General features: G+C 45.5%; 1 long non-coding RNA gene and 1 pseudogene across 1 annotated transcript; one reads left to right on the top strand and one right to left on the bottom strand.

Annotated features, from left to right (window-relative positions):
* Window positions 1–1,347: 1,347 nt before the first annotated feature.
* Window positions 1,348–3,008, bottom strand: LOC128780595 (uncharacterized). The gene is made up of 3 exons (XR_008426515.2): window positions 2,948–3,008; window positions 1,769–1,879; window positions 1,348–1,443 (listed from the first exon to the last, which is right to left on the bottom strand). It is a non-coding gene; the product is annotated as an uncharacterized lncRNA (long non-coding RNA).
* A 3,221-nt stretch (window positions 3,009–6,229) lies between these two features.
* On the top strand, window positions 6,230–6,935 carry LOC128780454 (ras-related protein Rab-11B pseudogene; annotated as a pseudogene).
* The last annotated feature ends 9,652 nt before the right edge of the window (window positions 6,936–16,587 follow it).

Genomic DNA, 16,587 nt, shown 5'->3' with positions numbered 1-16,587 from the left:
GAATGGCATAGAGAGTTGGAAATTTGAAGAAAACCTTTGATTCTTGGTGAGTTGAGTTCCTAGACACCTAGAGAAGATCCTGAAGATTCAGAGATACTGCCTTCCTGGACCACAGTGCTGAAGATCAGGTCAAAGTACTTGTCACAAGAAGACATGGGGATCGTGGAAAGAAGCATTCACTCGGCACTAAATAAGCAGAGGAGAGAGAGCACCCAGAAATTCATTAAGCACTTCCTGGATTGAACTGAAGGCAAAGAGAATTTCCATTATAGAGAACAATCGCAAAGATTCAGCTAACAGCCTGCTCTCTCGCCCATACTACTTTTGAGAATATGGGGAAAGAGGACACTGGGGAATGACTCTTCCTTTTCTACTATGTTCCCAGCTTATGCTTCCCTAAAATGGATATGTGACAAATAGCGAGGACTCAGTGGAGGACCCCAGTCTCGTTTTGCCATCCTCAGCATTAAAGATTTTGCAGAATTTTTGATAAGTCAACAAAGAATGACAACAACCATAGTTACCATTTTGAGATGCTGGTTTTATGCAAGCGCTACTTGCTAAGACTTTCCCTTATGTTTCCTGAAAATAGCCCCACAATAAAGCTGAGGGAGGAAACACATGAGGACATTTCGCAGCTTTAGCACAAAGGGGAGTTCTACTTCCAGGTCAGAAGTTACGGATGTGCACAGATCCAAGGGGGACTGTATTACCAGAAATTGGAGGGTGAGCCCAAGGTTAAGGCCTTGGAAGATGGACAAGACCCAGAAGTGTATTCGAGTTTCACACTCACACTCTGGTTTTCTTGCCCTATTTCAAATATTAAGTGTTAATGACTTTAGGACATTATCAATTCCTGAGGTCTTCTCAGCAGCAGGGCATCCACTCAGTGACCCTAAGAGGTGCACTTCGTTGTTTCTTCCTTTCAGTAGTGAGGTCGTCTGCTCTAAATCTCATGAAGGAGTGGCTACTGAACCACATACCCCAACTCCAAATTTCCAGGTCACCCCATGAGCTTCCTCACCAAATGTTGTATTGTACCCTTTGGGCATCAAGCACCACTGGTCATGGAGGGCAGTGACATCTAGGTCACCCCACACCCCATCAGACATCACCCACCTAGAGGCCTGGGCTCCAGGGCTCCCTCGGGCTTGGAGACAGCGATCTGTAGAGGCAGAACAGAGCACAGTCAACCACCTGGCCCTTATTTCCCAGAGAGAAACCAAATGATTTTCTATGGAAGGGCGGAGGGGACCCGTTGTACTTGTTACCTTCTCTTGCTTTTCTCTGATCAGTAACACAGGGACTCAGGAAGAAGAAATCAGAGAGAGCTAAACTTACCAGTCTTGGTGAAATCCAGTATGTTTTCCTGTGGAATTCCACGGTTTCGGCAAATTTCCTCAAACTTTTCCTTCACTTCTGGACGCACATCTGGGGTTCGGGCTGTGGGAAGAGTGACAGTAATGGCTGTGACATTGTATTGGTTATGGAGGCCCTTGAAGCAGGGGGGGCACATGATGGGGATGGGTGGCACTGACTGGTGCTTTAGGCAGAAGTGAGGGAGGGGCTGTAGCCTGTGTTGACTTTGACATTTTTAGGATGTCCTTCTGCACGGAGAGAGATTTCATCATCCTTCCATCACCAAGCCTGGGGCTACCCACAGTGAAGACCTCTCTTTGGGGGAGGACAAGTGGCCCAGGAGAAGATTGGGACAATCTTTGTATCTGCAGCCCACTCCAAGGTGAATATCCGCATGAGAAAACTCTACCATGCAGCTCTATCATATCGGTTTTCTTCCCATTTTGAAAATTCATGCAATGAAAAATAACGTATTCATTGTAGACTGCTTCAATTATGTAAAATGTATTGTATCCATCATCTGTAGAGGAAACAGAACACAGGTCAGAACTTCTTAGGTCCATGGGAATCAAGTGAAACTTTTTACCTATTTTCTTTTACAAAACTAATTCAAGTGCATACTGAAAGAGGTGAAGGTGATATTGAAGTCTTCCATTTGCCTCCAGGGCTTCATCTGGTGACTTCTAAGGGTGGAAATGACAACCCGTACTATCTTGATTCCTAGTGGCAAGAAATTCAGCCACAGCTGCACCTGTCCTTTTATTACTTTGCCTGAGGCTCACCAACCTCCCTGGGTCATGTCTGCCACCTGTGTGTCTCTGTCCTGTCTAGTAGCTCTGCTGGTATTACATACCGAGCACCCTGTCCAGCCAAGGTGCTGTGGCAATGGACTCCAAAAGACATCAGAGTAGGCGTGGAATCAGAACCTCTCCAAACAATTTAGTTTTTAGAGTGCCAGTTTTCTTTTGTTGCCAGGGGTACTTATGACCACATGGCCATCTTATTCTCAGGGTTATATGCCAGGACTTGGCTTTTACAAGCAAGGTTCCCCCAAACAGTTGGAGAAAGTTGGTTATTCAATGGCCTCATGTATAGTACCTAAGTAAGATTAATCAGAAATGGATCTCCATCCTAATGATATTGGGATTTAGTAAATTTCTTGTTGTTGGAAATAGAATTTACACTTTTTTTACCTTTGTAATTTTTTTTAATTTTTATTGTTATTCAATTACAGTTGTGTGCCTTTTCTCCCCATCCCTCCACCCCACCCCAGCTGAACTCCCCTCCCTCCCCCACCTCCATCCTCCCCCTTGATTTTGTCCATGAGTCCTTTATAGTATTTCCTGTAATCCCCTCTCCTCACTGTCCCCCCCCCACTCCCTCCTGACCATTGTTAGATTGTTCTTAACTTCAATGTCTCTGGTTATATTTTGTTTCATTTTTTCTTCTATTTATTATGTTCCAGTTAAAGGTGAGAACATATGGTATTTATCCCTCACCGTCTGGCTTATTTCACTTAACATAATGCTCTCCAGTTCCATCCATGCTGTTGCAAAGGGTACAAACACTTTTTAAAATGTGTACTTACAGGGAACACTATATACACCCTTCTCTTTTGTTTCATTAGTAATGAAAGTAAGTTCAGCACACTCTCCGTTGACACTGTGAAACAGAACGAGCTGATTGGTGCCAGTGAGATACTGAGGGGTTGACTCCCTCCCACTCCACCTGTAACCTGAGTGTGCCTTTTCAGCAAACTATTAAAAACCTTTCATAAAACGTTAAAGGACTCTTAATTTCCTGTTTTATTTTATTGCTAGTTTAAGAATGAGGCAGAGAAGTCAAATGACTTATATGTACAACCCATGAACATGAACTAATTTGCGGGAGGCAGCTGGATGGTTGAGGGGTGTAGGACACAAGGGGAATAAAGGGGGAATTGGGAAAACTGTAATAGCATAATCAATAAAATATGCTTTAAAAATTGAAAAAATTAAAAATGAAAAAAAAAGAATGACTCACCTACTTATACCACTATTCCTCTCCCACCACTTCCCACTGTCACTACTACCACAGCTACCTGTCTACATACTTGGCCGAGGGCTCAGATGTGCCAGCGTCTCAGATAAATGCTGTACAAACATTTCCCCACTCAGCCCTCACACACAAAAAAGAAAACCATAGCAGACAATTATGATCATTTTCTTTTACCCAAGGGTTAACTGGGGAGAAAAGCAATAAAATTCCTAGTTCACACAACTAGAAAAAGATAGTTTCACGAGAGAGCCCGGCTATTGATCCCCATCCTATGCTCTCACCTAAACTACATTGTCACACTACATATGATTCGGATCCCCTCTGCCCTACCTCCTCTACTCCCAGTTAAACCTATTCTTGTCAGCAACTCTTATCTCTGAGTCTAGAAATCGACTTTGATGTGGACATAGGTCCACAGTGTAAGTGCAACAGGAATGTGCATGATTGTGTGTGTGTGTGGCAGGGCAGGGGCAGGGGTACCTTCAAGATGATACTCAGTTTGTCCCCAATTAAAAATGTCATACTTACTTTTTATCATACTTAAATAACACAGAAGAGTTATCCAACTCCTCGATGTATTCCAGAAACAATCTCATGCTCCCATTTTCTTCTATCATTTCCTTCACATCCGAGCCCCAGAGAATGGTATACCACTCCCCTGAAACCTGCAATAAATCAGTAAAGTGATTGGGAGAGAAATGAAGGGACGGGACACTCCAGGAGCCCTGTGTCCTTGAAATCTGGTCCCTGTGTCAGGCCTTATAGTGACGATGTGAAGATGGAATTAGAACTCAGCTGGACTAGCACCCCACATAGGGCTCTTGCCACTGTCCCCGCAGTGTGAACGGAGGTCTCTGAAGGTTGTCATCTTTCCACATGGTACAACTGCTCTTGGTCCAATGTCAGAAACCACACCCTTGGTCTAACATCAAAAACTCTCACTCTCCAGGAGGGTCACCTTGTGTCATAATCCCCCAAACCACCCTCAAAGTCTAACCTCCCTACACTCCCCCAACTCTACCTGTGACATGTCCAAGTTGCATTTCGCAACATCATGGTGGGAGGCACAGACCAGGGTCAGCCCCAGACAGAGCAGCAGCAGCTTCATCTTGGGAGAGATGACACTGCCTCAGTGACGGTCATTGAGGGTGAGTTTTTCCCTGACAGTGGCTCTGTGCCCCACGCCTCTGCCTTTATATTCCTTCCAAGCCCAGTTTTCTGTCCAGGGGTTGGGCCCAACTTTCCCCTCCCATTAATGGACAGTCTGTATACATTGATGGAAGGCCAAGATGGTTCCTCTGCATCTCATCTCTTCCAGAGTTACTTAGTGACCTGAAATTACTCAAAACACACACTTGAAAAAAACATAGTGGATGCCATGAAAGGCTTCCATTTGGAACCAGATTTGACTGTGAAATCAGAAAGCCAATTAAGTGTGTCGAAAATGCAGTACCACTGGAAATGGAGTGTATGGACAACCCAGGTTCAACCACTCACGTGGTGGGAGGCAGTGGATGAGTCACTCTTTTATAACCAGCCTCAGAAACAAAGAAACTGTGTGTACCAAAGTGACAGTACCTGTGAAGAATCATTCTAATAGTGCCAATTAGAATAGGGCTGGGTAAATTAATGTATGCAAAGTACTTTGTCTGGTATTGAGCACATTTTAACTCCTTTTCCCTTTTTTCTGAATTCAACCGCAATGAACGAAATAATATTTAGTCACTACCTACACCTCTCCATATGCCATAGGTCTCTGGGAGAAAGGAAGAGATAGAAGATGTCATCCATACACACACTTTTTTCTGCAAGCTGATGAAGGTACCCAACTGAGTGGGACCAAGTCTGGACCACTGTGGGTCAGAAAAGGAGGCGCTGCCTGGGCGGTGGCATCACAGAGAAACTGCTTAAAAACACAGGCTGTGGATTCACTTAAACCTGGGCTTAATTTCTATCTGAGTCCTTGGAAGCCATGAGGAAAAATTGAACCTCTCAGAACCTTGGTGTCCTGTTAATGGGGACAATCATACCTATCTATGGATGGCTGTAGCGACTCAATGGGACAGTGTATGTAGCGACTCAATGGGACAGACATCATACAAATGTCTGGCACTGCTGGGCTGGTGGGGTCAGACAATTATTCCTGGGAAGGTGTGTCTTGGGGAGAGTCAGGGTCTTCAACCATACAGTGTGGAGATGTGGAGAGCATGTGGGGAGTAGGTTCCTGGTGAGAAGAATGTTGTGATTGAGGCTCCTGTGCCCACAGCTGAGGCTTCTTAAAAGCTATGGCTCACTTCTGCATTGTGCCAAAGGTCCCCTTCTGCACTCCCCAGAACAGAAAGAGGCCTGTGTCACAGGAGGTGCTTGGCACAGGGTGGTGAACCTAGAACTTGTGGCATCCTATCTGTGGCCTACTTTCAAAGTCCTCCAAGTGCCTTGTGTGATCCTGCCTAGTTCACGCTGAACAGATTCCCAGCGACTGGTATTTTCAGGTCTCAATATCCTTAGACACCATGGACTGGCTGGAGGTGTCCTGCTTCTGAGATAGAGGAACTGAGCTTGACAAATGGTGGCAAAGGCTGTGCACTGCCTTTTGCCTGTTGATTGTCTCCAAAAACAATGGCGCCCTTGAGCAAGCAGGTTTGCAAGATGAACTGGGCCATGATGCTGAGAGGAGGGCCATGTGCCTTTGATGCCTACTCCATCTTTGTCCCATCCCACCCCCTCCTGACTCTGCATCTGAATCAGAGTGCCATATTGCAACTTTTTCTTTCCAAGAACTCTCACTGTGTGCTCAAAGAAAAACTGAGAAGTTGGCTGGAACACCAGGGCAATGGGACATGGGAAAGCTAGCAAGAGGCTGATTCAAAGGGGGCTCATCAGAGATGCAGGTGTGGGGAACAGCAACCTGCTGGACTGCTTCTCCAACAGGGAGCTCAACCTAGACAGAAAGAGCACTGTTGGCAAGGAGTTTGCCACCTGCAGCATTCAGGTGGATGGCAAGACCACCAAGGCCCAGGACTGGGAAACCACAGGTCACAAGGGCAACTGCACCATCAGCGTGGCATAGTACTGTGGTGCAGTGTGTGCACTGCTAATGTATGACATCGCCAAGCACCTAACATAGGAGAATGTGGGGCGCTGGCTGAAGGAGCTGCATGACCACCCTGACAGCAACATCATCATCATGCCTGTGCCATCTGCAGGCAATGCCCCCTGACAAGGCCTGTGCCCTTTACAGAGAACAAGTTGTCCTTCTTCCAGACCTCTGCCTTGGACTCCACCACTGTACAGGAAGCTTTCAGGAACATTCTCACAGAGATCTAGTGCACTATGTCACAGAAGGAGATTACAGAACACACAGCCCAGGACGAGTCCCCTGGCAACAACATGGTGCCATGAGCATGCTGCTCTCTACCAATGGACAGAAACCTGGCCAGCTGCAGTGCTGCCACAACCTATTAGCGCCCCGTGTCTCCTCCAAGCGTGCATGCACATCCTCTCCCTTCACCTGCCCCTCACCTTGTAGTTTCACCTGATCTGACCCTCTCTGTCCCTCTGACCCTCTCCCACCCTCTACCTGAGCTCTGCACCATCACCTGCATCTTAGGAACAAGAGGAGTTTAGCAGCAGCTTTTGTCCCATCCCCCTCCCCCTGAAGAACACTTGAAGCCCAGCTGCTGCATCTGTGTTTTGGGGTACGAGTCCACCTCAGGGCTGGGCAGGGATGTTGGTAGGATGGACACGGCCAGCCAAGGACGAAGGATGTGCTCACCAAGCAGGCTTCTTCAGCATCCCACAGCACACTCTAAGGAATGATGATCTCCCTACCTCTCTGGCCACTTGTCGTGGCTGGCACTGTTTCCCACAGAGAACCTCACTCTGGGCTGAGGCCTGAAGAGCAAGTGACGGGGGTGGGGAGAGACAGACTCCCAGCACCCGACTTCCAACATACAGCCAGCACCAGGAGATGCCTTTTACCTCACCTTCTTTCCTGCATGGGTGAAGTCAGCTCAGCTCCCTTCTGCAGATTTATGCTGGGAGAAGACCAGCCCCCCATTCCTTTCTGTGCACAGCTCATACCCCCGCCCCCATCCTGAAGCCCTTCTTTGTCTGATCTTGTCTGGTCACAAACGTGTTTGCCAGTGAAGCAGGATCTCAGTGTTTTGTATATACAAAAAGAGTAAGCAAGAGACATAGAGAGAAGGAGAAATGAAGGCATGTGCCACAGAATGTTCTCCCACCCAGATTTCCTTCTTAATGCCCAAATATTCATCAAATATTTGTATCTGTCAATAGAAGGTTTTTTGCAATTGCTTGGGAAAAAACTTATGTTTACATATAAAATAAAGCACTGCAACAGTTTTAAACATCTGTGTGGCAAACTTGAGTTACATGCCAAACACAATGGTAGGACTTCAGAATCATAAGCCAAAATTATGTCTCCGAAATTCTAAGAAAACCATCACAGGCTTGTGGAACACAAAGCAACAAGGTTGGTGATTGGTGATGAAGAAGTGTGTGGGAAGCTTTCTGTGTGAGAACATTAGTTTACTGTTTTCATGCAGGCACTTAACGTGTTTTACTTGGATTGTAGGAAAGTGTTGGGAGTTTCGGTTTTGTGTAACACATTACAATTTTTCTGACATAAACTACCAAGCATTGGTGAGGAAATGGAGACACTGGAAGTCACCCTCACAGCTGATGGAAATGTAAAATGGTACCATCACTCTAGAAAAGTAGCTCGGCTTCTTACAAGAATGAAACACACACCTACTATGTGACCCAGCTATTCCACTCCTAGGTATAACCCAAGAGAAATGTAAACATTTATTCATGAAGACACTTGTACATGAGTTTTCAAGTGAATTTTTTGCTACAGCTGAAAACCAGGACCAAGAAAAAGTCCATCAACAGAAATGGGTAAGTACTTGGTAGTATGCCCATGCAAAGGAACAAAATTGAACATCGAAAAAGGAAGAGGCTATTGATAAACACAACATGAAAGCATGTCAGAAATACTATGCTGAGTGAAAATAGACAGGACAACAACAAACTGCATACTAAAAACTGCATTTATATAATCTCTGGAAAATGCAAACTCTAGACACAGAAAGTGGACTGGTGGTTGCCTGGGGCTTTGGGTGGCACAGAGGGAGGGAGGCAGGGATCAGAAAGGCACAGAGGAAACTACAGATAAGGAAAGGTAAACTCACTGTGCTGACTGTGGAGATGGTTTCATGGTTATCTCCCTGTACACACTTATCAAATATTATACCTTCCTTTCTTGAAAGCTTTAGTTATTTATCTATCTTCAGGGAGAGGGGGAGGGACTATAAATTTAACCACCAACCTTGGGTCCATGGAGCAACACCAAACACACTCAGCCACACGGTCAGGGTGAGATTTATACTTTAAATATGTGCAGTTGACTCTCGATTGTACCTCAATAACATACTGTTAACAACAGGAAATAACTTTGCAGTTAGCATTTGCACATGGAACCTCTGATTCTTTTTTTTTTTTCTGTTGATACTCAAGTCATGTTTTTATTTTTTTTTAATTTTTATTGTTATTCAATTACAGTTGTATGCCTTTTCTCCCCACCCCTCCACCTCACCCCAAAACCTCTGATTCTTATGAACGTGATTTTTCATGTCTGACATTAATCAGGGAAATGCCTATCTTTGGTAGACAGACCTAACCACTTCCCAGCCCTGTGCTGACACAGGCCTCACACAGGAGGCTTGGATGAGGCCCTGGGCCATTATGGGAGGTGCTGCTTCCTAAGTTCCTAAAGGCAGGGGAGTTTGCTGGGTCTAAGTGAGGACCCCAAAGCATCCACACGCCTCCAGCTGCATCCTACTTGACCCCCAGACCCTTGTCGAGATTCCACACTTACCCCAATGAGCCCTGAGTTCTGATAAGCAAATGCCAGTGGTTCCAAGACACACTTTGGGGACTGCCTCTAACACCCACAAACTATCTGAATGTTCTGACAACACAGGGCCCCTACAGGCCCTAACACTAACCTTTGCAACTCCAGCCAATGTCCAGAGACACACATGTGCTAAAAGCATCCCCTTGGGGAGGCCCATGGGAGCCACATACTTCCCTGTTTCCCCAGAGCCTCTTTGGGCTGCCTATGCCTTCATGCTCCACGCCCAGCTCACTTCTCTCACCAGCAGAGAGTTTGGGGAAGCCAGCACAAGTCCCACGCTTTCTGAAAGAGGCCTCCCAACGTGGCCCATGGACTCTTAGCATGAACTCAGTCTCGGCCTCAGGACTCCTGGCTCTTTCTTACAGTACCTGGAAGAAGGCAGTTGCCATGCACATGTACAGCCACCGAGAAAACACAGGCCTCCTGCAGATGTCCTTGGAGCATGAATTCAGTCTCCAGGTAATGCCCACCCCAGGTGCCCGCCCAAATACATTGGAGATAAACCTGAGCCAGGGGTGTTGGAGAGGTCACCAGTGAGGGGCCCTAAGCCATTCCCTAGAGTCTCTCTGAGTACCTGGGCCAATCTGTGATCACCCACCTGCTATGACCCACACCCAGAGAGATGTATAGGGCGGCTCCAGACACCCTGTAGCCACGGCTGCAGTTCTTTGATTCTGCTTTACAGAGAAGAAGTGAAACCAATGCATCCCATCCTTACATGGATGTGTTTCAACTTTGGCTGCACTTTAGAATCACCTGGAGATCTTTAAACAATCCTGGTTCATGTGACATGAGCACGTTCCTATGCCACTGGTCTCACAAGGTATTAGGCTTTCCTGGGTAGGTCATGGAAGCCCACTGGTGAAGTCAATGCACATGGAAAGCCTCTGTGGATGGGGCTAAGAACTGTTTCACATGTTGGCCACAGAGGGAACAAAATCAACACCTTGGTTTCACTACACTTACCTTCAGGGACATGGTTCCCAATTGTAAAGAAACAAACATGAGAGATCAGTTAAGGAATGTGGGAGAGGAGCACTGCCTAATGCTTCAGGCTCAGAGGAGTCCTCTGTGTGAGGTGACACACGGGGATGGAACTTTGTGGTAAGAGGGGGGAAGTGCAGATACCTGGGTCTGTGTATTTCACACAGAGACTCCAGACATGGCAGTGCTCACAGGTGTCTGAGGGAAACTGTACATAATGACTCGGGTGTAACAGATCCATGGGAATCTGAAGCCAGCTGTGGGGAGCCAGGCACATGGGCCATCGCTGTCTGTGCTGCTGACCAGGTCTTCTCTTTGGACAGCACTTTCCTCAGCAGGCCGGCACTCCCATCCTCTGTCTTTCTTTACCAAGGGGTCAGCCAACAAATGGCTATTCTTCGAGGAGACAATCAGAGCCATCATAGAGGGTTTGTGAGCAACAGAACAATGTTTCAAAAGCACTGCCTTTTAAGAACAACAGCTGGTATCTTCTGGATGGCAGAGACCCATATAACATAGCACATTTGAGAGCCATATGGCTGGTCCATAAAACTTGTACACTCTGACTTCTGGCTGAGATGGAGGCACAGGTGTATACACTTTGCTTGTTTCCAAAACAAAAAGAATGACAACAACAAGTTTAAAAAAAACCAGAAATGACAGAAGTCCACCAATTAAGGAGTTAAAGAAGAAACATTCATCCCAACAGTAGAAGGGCTGGAGACTGTCGGCCAGGTGGAAAGGGCTCAAGGCAAGGAGGCAACAGGCACCCAGGCGAGGTGTCAGCAGGCAGAGCGGGCGCTCCCACATTTCCAAGCAGATGAACCAGAGGGATAAACTGAGGAGCAAGAGAGATTGTGCAAACCACGTTCCAGCGCAGGGAAATAAAGTCTCAAAGCCTCAGACTAAAAGAACCTGTAGGGGTTGAGGCAAAGGGAGGAAATCCCAGTCTCACCGGAGAGTTCATTGGAAAGACCCACAGGGATCTGGAACGTGCACCAACTCCCCTACCTGGGAATCAGCACCAGAAGGACCCAATTTCCTCATGGGTAGTGGGGGAAATGACTGAAACCCAGCCCAGATCTGAGCAGTCCATATTATTCCCTCCTGGACCACTCCCCCGAGTACGGTCACAAAATGGAGGAAAAAGTGAAGTTTATGAAAAGTGAAATAAAGAGAACCAACAATGAAGAGAAGGAAACCGAGGCTCAGATTAATGGTGTAGACCAGAAGAAAAAAAAAAACAACATTCAACTAAAACACAATGAAGAAACAAAAATTCAAAAAAATGAGGAGTGTCTTAGGAACATCCAGGACAACTTTAAACATTCCAACATCCAAATCATAGGAGTGTCAGAAGGAGAAGAGGAACAGCAAAGAATAGAAAACTTATTTGAAAAAAGAATGAAGGAGAACTCTATTCTGGCCAAGGAAATACACTTCCAGGAAGTCCAGGAAGCTGAGAGAGTCACAAAGAAGTTGAACCCAAGGAAGCACACACCAAGGCACATCATAATTACATTACCCAAGATTCAAGGGAAGAAGAGAATTTTAAAAGTAGCAAGACTAAAGGATACATTTACCTATATGGGAGTTCCCATAAGACTATCAGCTGATTTCTGAAGGGAAAACTTACAGGCAAGATGGGGCTGGATAGAAGTACTCAAAAGTCGGGAAAGGCAATGATCTAGATCCAATATGACTCTTTCCAGCAAAGCTTTCATGTAGAATGGAAGGGCAGGTAAAGTGGTTCCCAGATATGGTGAAGTTAAAGGAGTTCATCATTACCAAGCCTTTATTATAGGAACTGTTAAAGGGACTTATCTCAGGAAAACAGGAAGATCAAAAGTATGAACATTAAAATGACAACAAGCTCAGAACTATCTACAATTGAACCTAAAAAAAAAAAACCTAAGCAAACAACAAGATCAAGAACCGAATCACAGAATGGTGATCACATGTGGGGTTATCAGGGTGAAAGGGGAGGGAAGAAGGGGGAAAAGGTGTAGGAAATAAGTAGCATAAATAGTAGGTTGAAAACAGACAGGGGCAGGTTCAGAATAGTATAGGAAATGGAGAAAACAAAGAACTTATATGTACAACCCATGGACTTGAACAAAGGGGGTGGAGAAATGCAATGGGCAGGGCATGTGCAGGGCAGAGAGTAAGAAATAGGGGGAAAAGGGACAGCTATAGTAGCATAATCCAGCAAATACATTTCTTTTATTAAAAAAAAACAAACAAACAGGACAACAGCTGGTATATTCTTGATGGGCCTGCTCCAGGAGGAGACAGTGTCAAATCAAGTGTGTCCTGGGACAAGAGACTCAGCTGGCAGATCTCTGAAGCTAGGAACGGAGATTTGGAGTCTTCTTCTTGCTCTTGAAATGCCAGATAGCCTCAGGGTGTCCTGGTTTGACTTTTACACTGGAAGTTTATTTGACAGTTATCTAAGTATCCTCCTTTCAGCTTGAAATCATTGAAAAGTAGCAGTAACAGGGCAACTTAAAAAGATTTCCTGAGCCCTGACCAGTGTGGCTTAGTGTCTTGGGCGTTATCGTGCAAAGCAAAGGTCACTGGTTTGATTCCCGGTGAGGGCACGTGTCTGGGTGCAGGTTCCGTTACCAGTCAGGAGGCATATGAGACAACCGATCCATGTTTCTCTCTCACATCCATGTTTCTCTCCCTCACCTTCTCCCTCCCGTCTCTTTTACCAAACATACATAAATATAGGTTTTAAAAATAATATCTCCTGAATCTTACAAGTAGATACTTTAATGTTTATTTTATGGAAGGTGCTCTGAGGAGCTCTACTTCAGAAACTTGTGTTTGGGGGTCACTGCAGGGCCAATCTCCAGAGCAATGTGTAGTCAAGAAACAGGCCACGGTAGAGTGAAGGGGCCAGCAAAGTCCTTCCCTGGAGGCCTGGGTGGGAAATACCCGCATATTTTTCCTCTTGCAGCAGAAGAGGCAAAATTAAGACATTATGTAGGTAGGAACACAGTAATAGATAAAGAACATTTTCACATATTTCATAAAATTCAAAATATAACATGGACTACAACTATTTTTTCAAACAGTGATGTATTACTAAGAGGAATAGATTCTTTTTCTGAATAAAATTTTTGTAAATTTGCTCCATTGAGGTAGAAAGAGGTGTTCCTAATATTGTTTGCTGGCAAATATCTTGTCTCACAGGCAATACGAAAGTAGTCAGTGGATTGGGCCTTAGTTCTATACCAACTCCAGGATAGAAACTATGGTTTCAATATTTAAGTATCCCTGTTGCTTCTGGCTAAAGTGAAAAGGACAAGACGAAAAGAGAGAGAGAAGCCGAAATGTCGGAACAGGTACTTTTGCACTATTTGTAACAATATGACCATATATGTATAAAACCAAGACTCCAGAAAGTATTGGAACAAATTTCATTACAATGATTGAAAAATTTGTCAATGTTGCTAAAGTATTCAACTTACAAAATCAAGAGCATTTCTCTATAGCAGCAAAAACTCATGATAATAATTAATCATTAAAAAAACAAACAGCCTTTTCATGAACATAGTGCCCACAGGGAAAAGGAAGCTCCTGCTGTTTCCAAAGCCAAAGCCAAAGCAAAGGCTTTGTAGGCAAAGAAGGCAGAGTTGAAGGCGTAAACAGCCACACACAAAGGACATCGGCATGCCACCGACCTTTCCCCGGTCCAACACTGTGGCTCAGGAGGCAGCCTGAGTCTCCACCCCCAGGATACACAGGCTTCACCAACTGCCATCATTGTGTCCTCCTATACATGAGGGAGCCATGAAGAAGACGGAGGAGAACGGCACACGTGTGTCCATTGTGGGTGTCAAGGCCAACAAGCAGCAGGCTTAACAGGCTGTGAGGGAGCTCTACCACACTGACGTGGCCAAGGCCAACAGCCTGCTCAAGTCTGATGCAGAGAAGAAGGCATATGTTCACCTGCCTTGCAAGTGTGATCATTTCAAAGTTGCCAACTACATTGGGCTCCTCTAAACTGAGTCCAGCTGGCCAATGCTAAACATACAAACTTTACACTGTGAAACAAACAAACAGGGAAAGGACATAGTAATTAATACCCAAGAATACACAAGAAAACTACCAAGGAGAAAATTTTACACTCTAAGAAAGGACACAGAACATGATCTGAGTGTGCTGACAGACACGGGACTCATTGGTTTTGCTCCAGGGAGCCGCATGTCAGATGTCTGAACCCCAGAACTGCAGGACAATAAAGTGGGTGTTTTGGCCTCTAAGTTCCTGGTGATTTGTTCCAGCACAACCAGGAAAATACTGCAGGACCCATTTCTCCCATCCAGCTGGATGCCAAGACCAGAGCTTCCTCACTGTATTTCTGGAGCACAGGCAGAGGGAACTCTCAGAACAATCTAGCATGGATGACCTAGTGAGGAATCCCATTCATGCTGGCCTGCGTTTGGGATTTATTCTGTGGTGCTCTTTGTAACAGCTTTGTTTCTCTTTCTTTAACCAACTCAATTTATTTTCCATGGTAAGATTGTGTTGATGGACAGAGAGGTGATAGTAGAGTGATACAGAACTAAAAGTTTAAAAGGAACAACTTAACATTAAAAGGTCATGGTGGAATATACCCCATGGGACTTGACTGTGAGCTTGGTCCTCCAGTACCTGAGCAAAGTGCACCAACAAGCAGGGCATCGCTCCTATTGAAGTCTGATTTTGCTAAAAATATCATTTGATTACTGGGTTATTCAATATCCTAGAAAATCAAATTTCAAAGTGGAATGCAGTGTCTTTCTCCATGTGTGTCTTTACATGAAGTAATCCCTGACCTGGGTTGTCAGGAACAGGACAGTGGAATAGGAGGTGCCATCCCTCATGTCTCAATGGAAACACCTATTTTAACAACCACTTGTGGGCTAGAATATCTTAAAGTTATTGGAGTCCAGGAGTACAACAGAAAGGTCCCACCTCTCAGGTAAAGCAAAAAAATCAAGGCATTGATGCACTGAAGGAGCTAAGAAGGAGTCCTGGCTGGTGAGGCTCAATGGATTGATTGCAGGCCTGGGAACAAAAGAACCTCAGTCCCATACCCAGTGAGGGCACATGCCTGGGTTGCAAGCCAGGTCCCCAGTAAGGGGTGAACGAGAGGCAACCTCAAATTGATGTTTCTCTCCCTCTCTTTCTCCCTCTCTCACCTTCTCTCTAAAAATAAATAAAATCTGTTTAAAATAAAGAAGGTAAGAAGCACAGTGTCCCTTCATGCTAGTCACACCACCCAAGGTAGAGAGCACTGCCATGTCTTGGAGCCTGTTAGAAAGCAGAGTCTCACAGGCCACCAAGACCTGCTGACGCAGAGCTCGCAGTTCATCAGGGTCCCCAGGTGATAAGTGTGCATGTTCTGAAGCGCTGCATTTTCACATGCACAGGGGTCCATAAATGATATTTCCTGTTGTCCTCTGTGTTGTCTAAGATTTATGTGATTTGCATCATGCTGCACGTATGTGTCCTTCAGCAATTGTTTTGAGATCAAACCATGCTAATATGCATCTAGTACATTCCCTTTAATTTGTTGAGGGAAACTGGCATTTATGTTGCTGATAGTGAAATCTGTTAGGAAATGGAGCATCAGTGGCATGGACATAGTGCAATCTTGGACAAATGGCCCTAGGGTTGGGTATGGGCTGGGGGGAGGATGTCCTTCCCAAGGGAAATCAATCACTGTTCATGGGTATAAGACTAAGTGTAACATCACCAGGAGAAAACAATGTTGTTGAAGTCCTGTGGCTCCATGTCAGTGAGAACCCTCAAAGTAGCCCTGCCCGGCAAGGGTACTGTTACATTGACAAGGCACCTCTACACAATGGGAAGGGTCCTCCACCCCAATTTCAATTGAACTTTGTATTCTTAATATATTTAGGGACACTAACATCTCACGGAAGATGTGAACAGGAGATACCAGCAGTGGTAAGGAAGGTTTTCTGACACACACTCTCTCCCAACCTAGCGGTATAGAGAAGCCGTATGTAGAGCCTGGGACCTGACATATGGCAGGCTGGGTCAGCCTCAGAGCATCTATCCCTCATGCTGCACTGAGAAGGAGAATTCCAGAATGGGACAAACTGTGGGCCAGCTCCTTATTGCCTCTCTCGGGTCACGAACAAACAGGCAAATCAAAGGGCAGGCAGAGCTCACAGGGACAGAGAATGACCATGGTGGTCTGAGAATCCTCAAACCAGGAAGATTCTGAGAAGCTAGAGGACCATTGTGGG

The sequence above is a fragment of the Desmodus rotundus genome, chromosome 1 (assembly GCF_022682495.2).
Source record: "Desmodus rotundus isolate HL8 chromosome 1, HLdesRot8A.1, whole genome shotgun sequence".
Classification (NCBI taxonomy): Eukaryota; Metazoa; Chordata; class Mammalia; order Chiroptera; family Phyllostomidae; genus Desmodus; species Desmodus rotundus.
The sequence above is the reverse complement of the archived record's forward strand: the minus strand, read 5'-3'. Positions and strand labels throughout refer to the sequence as shown.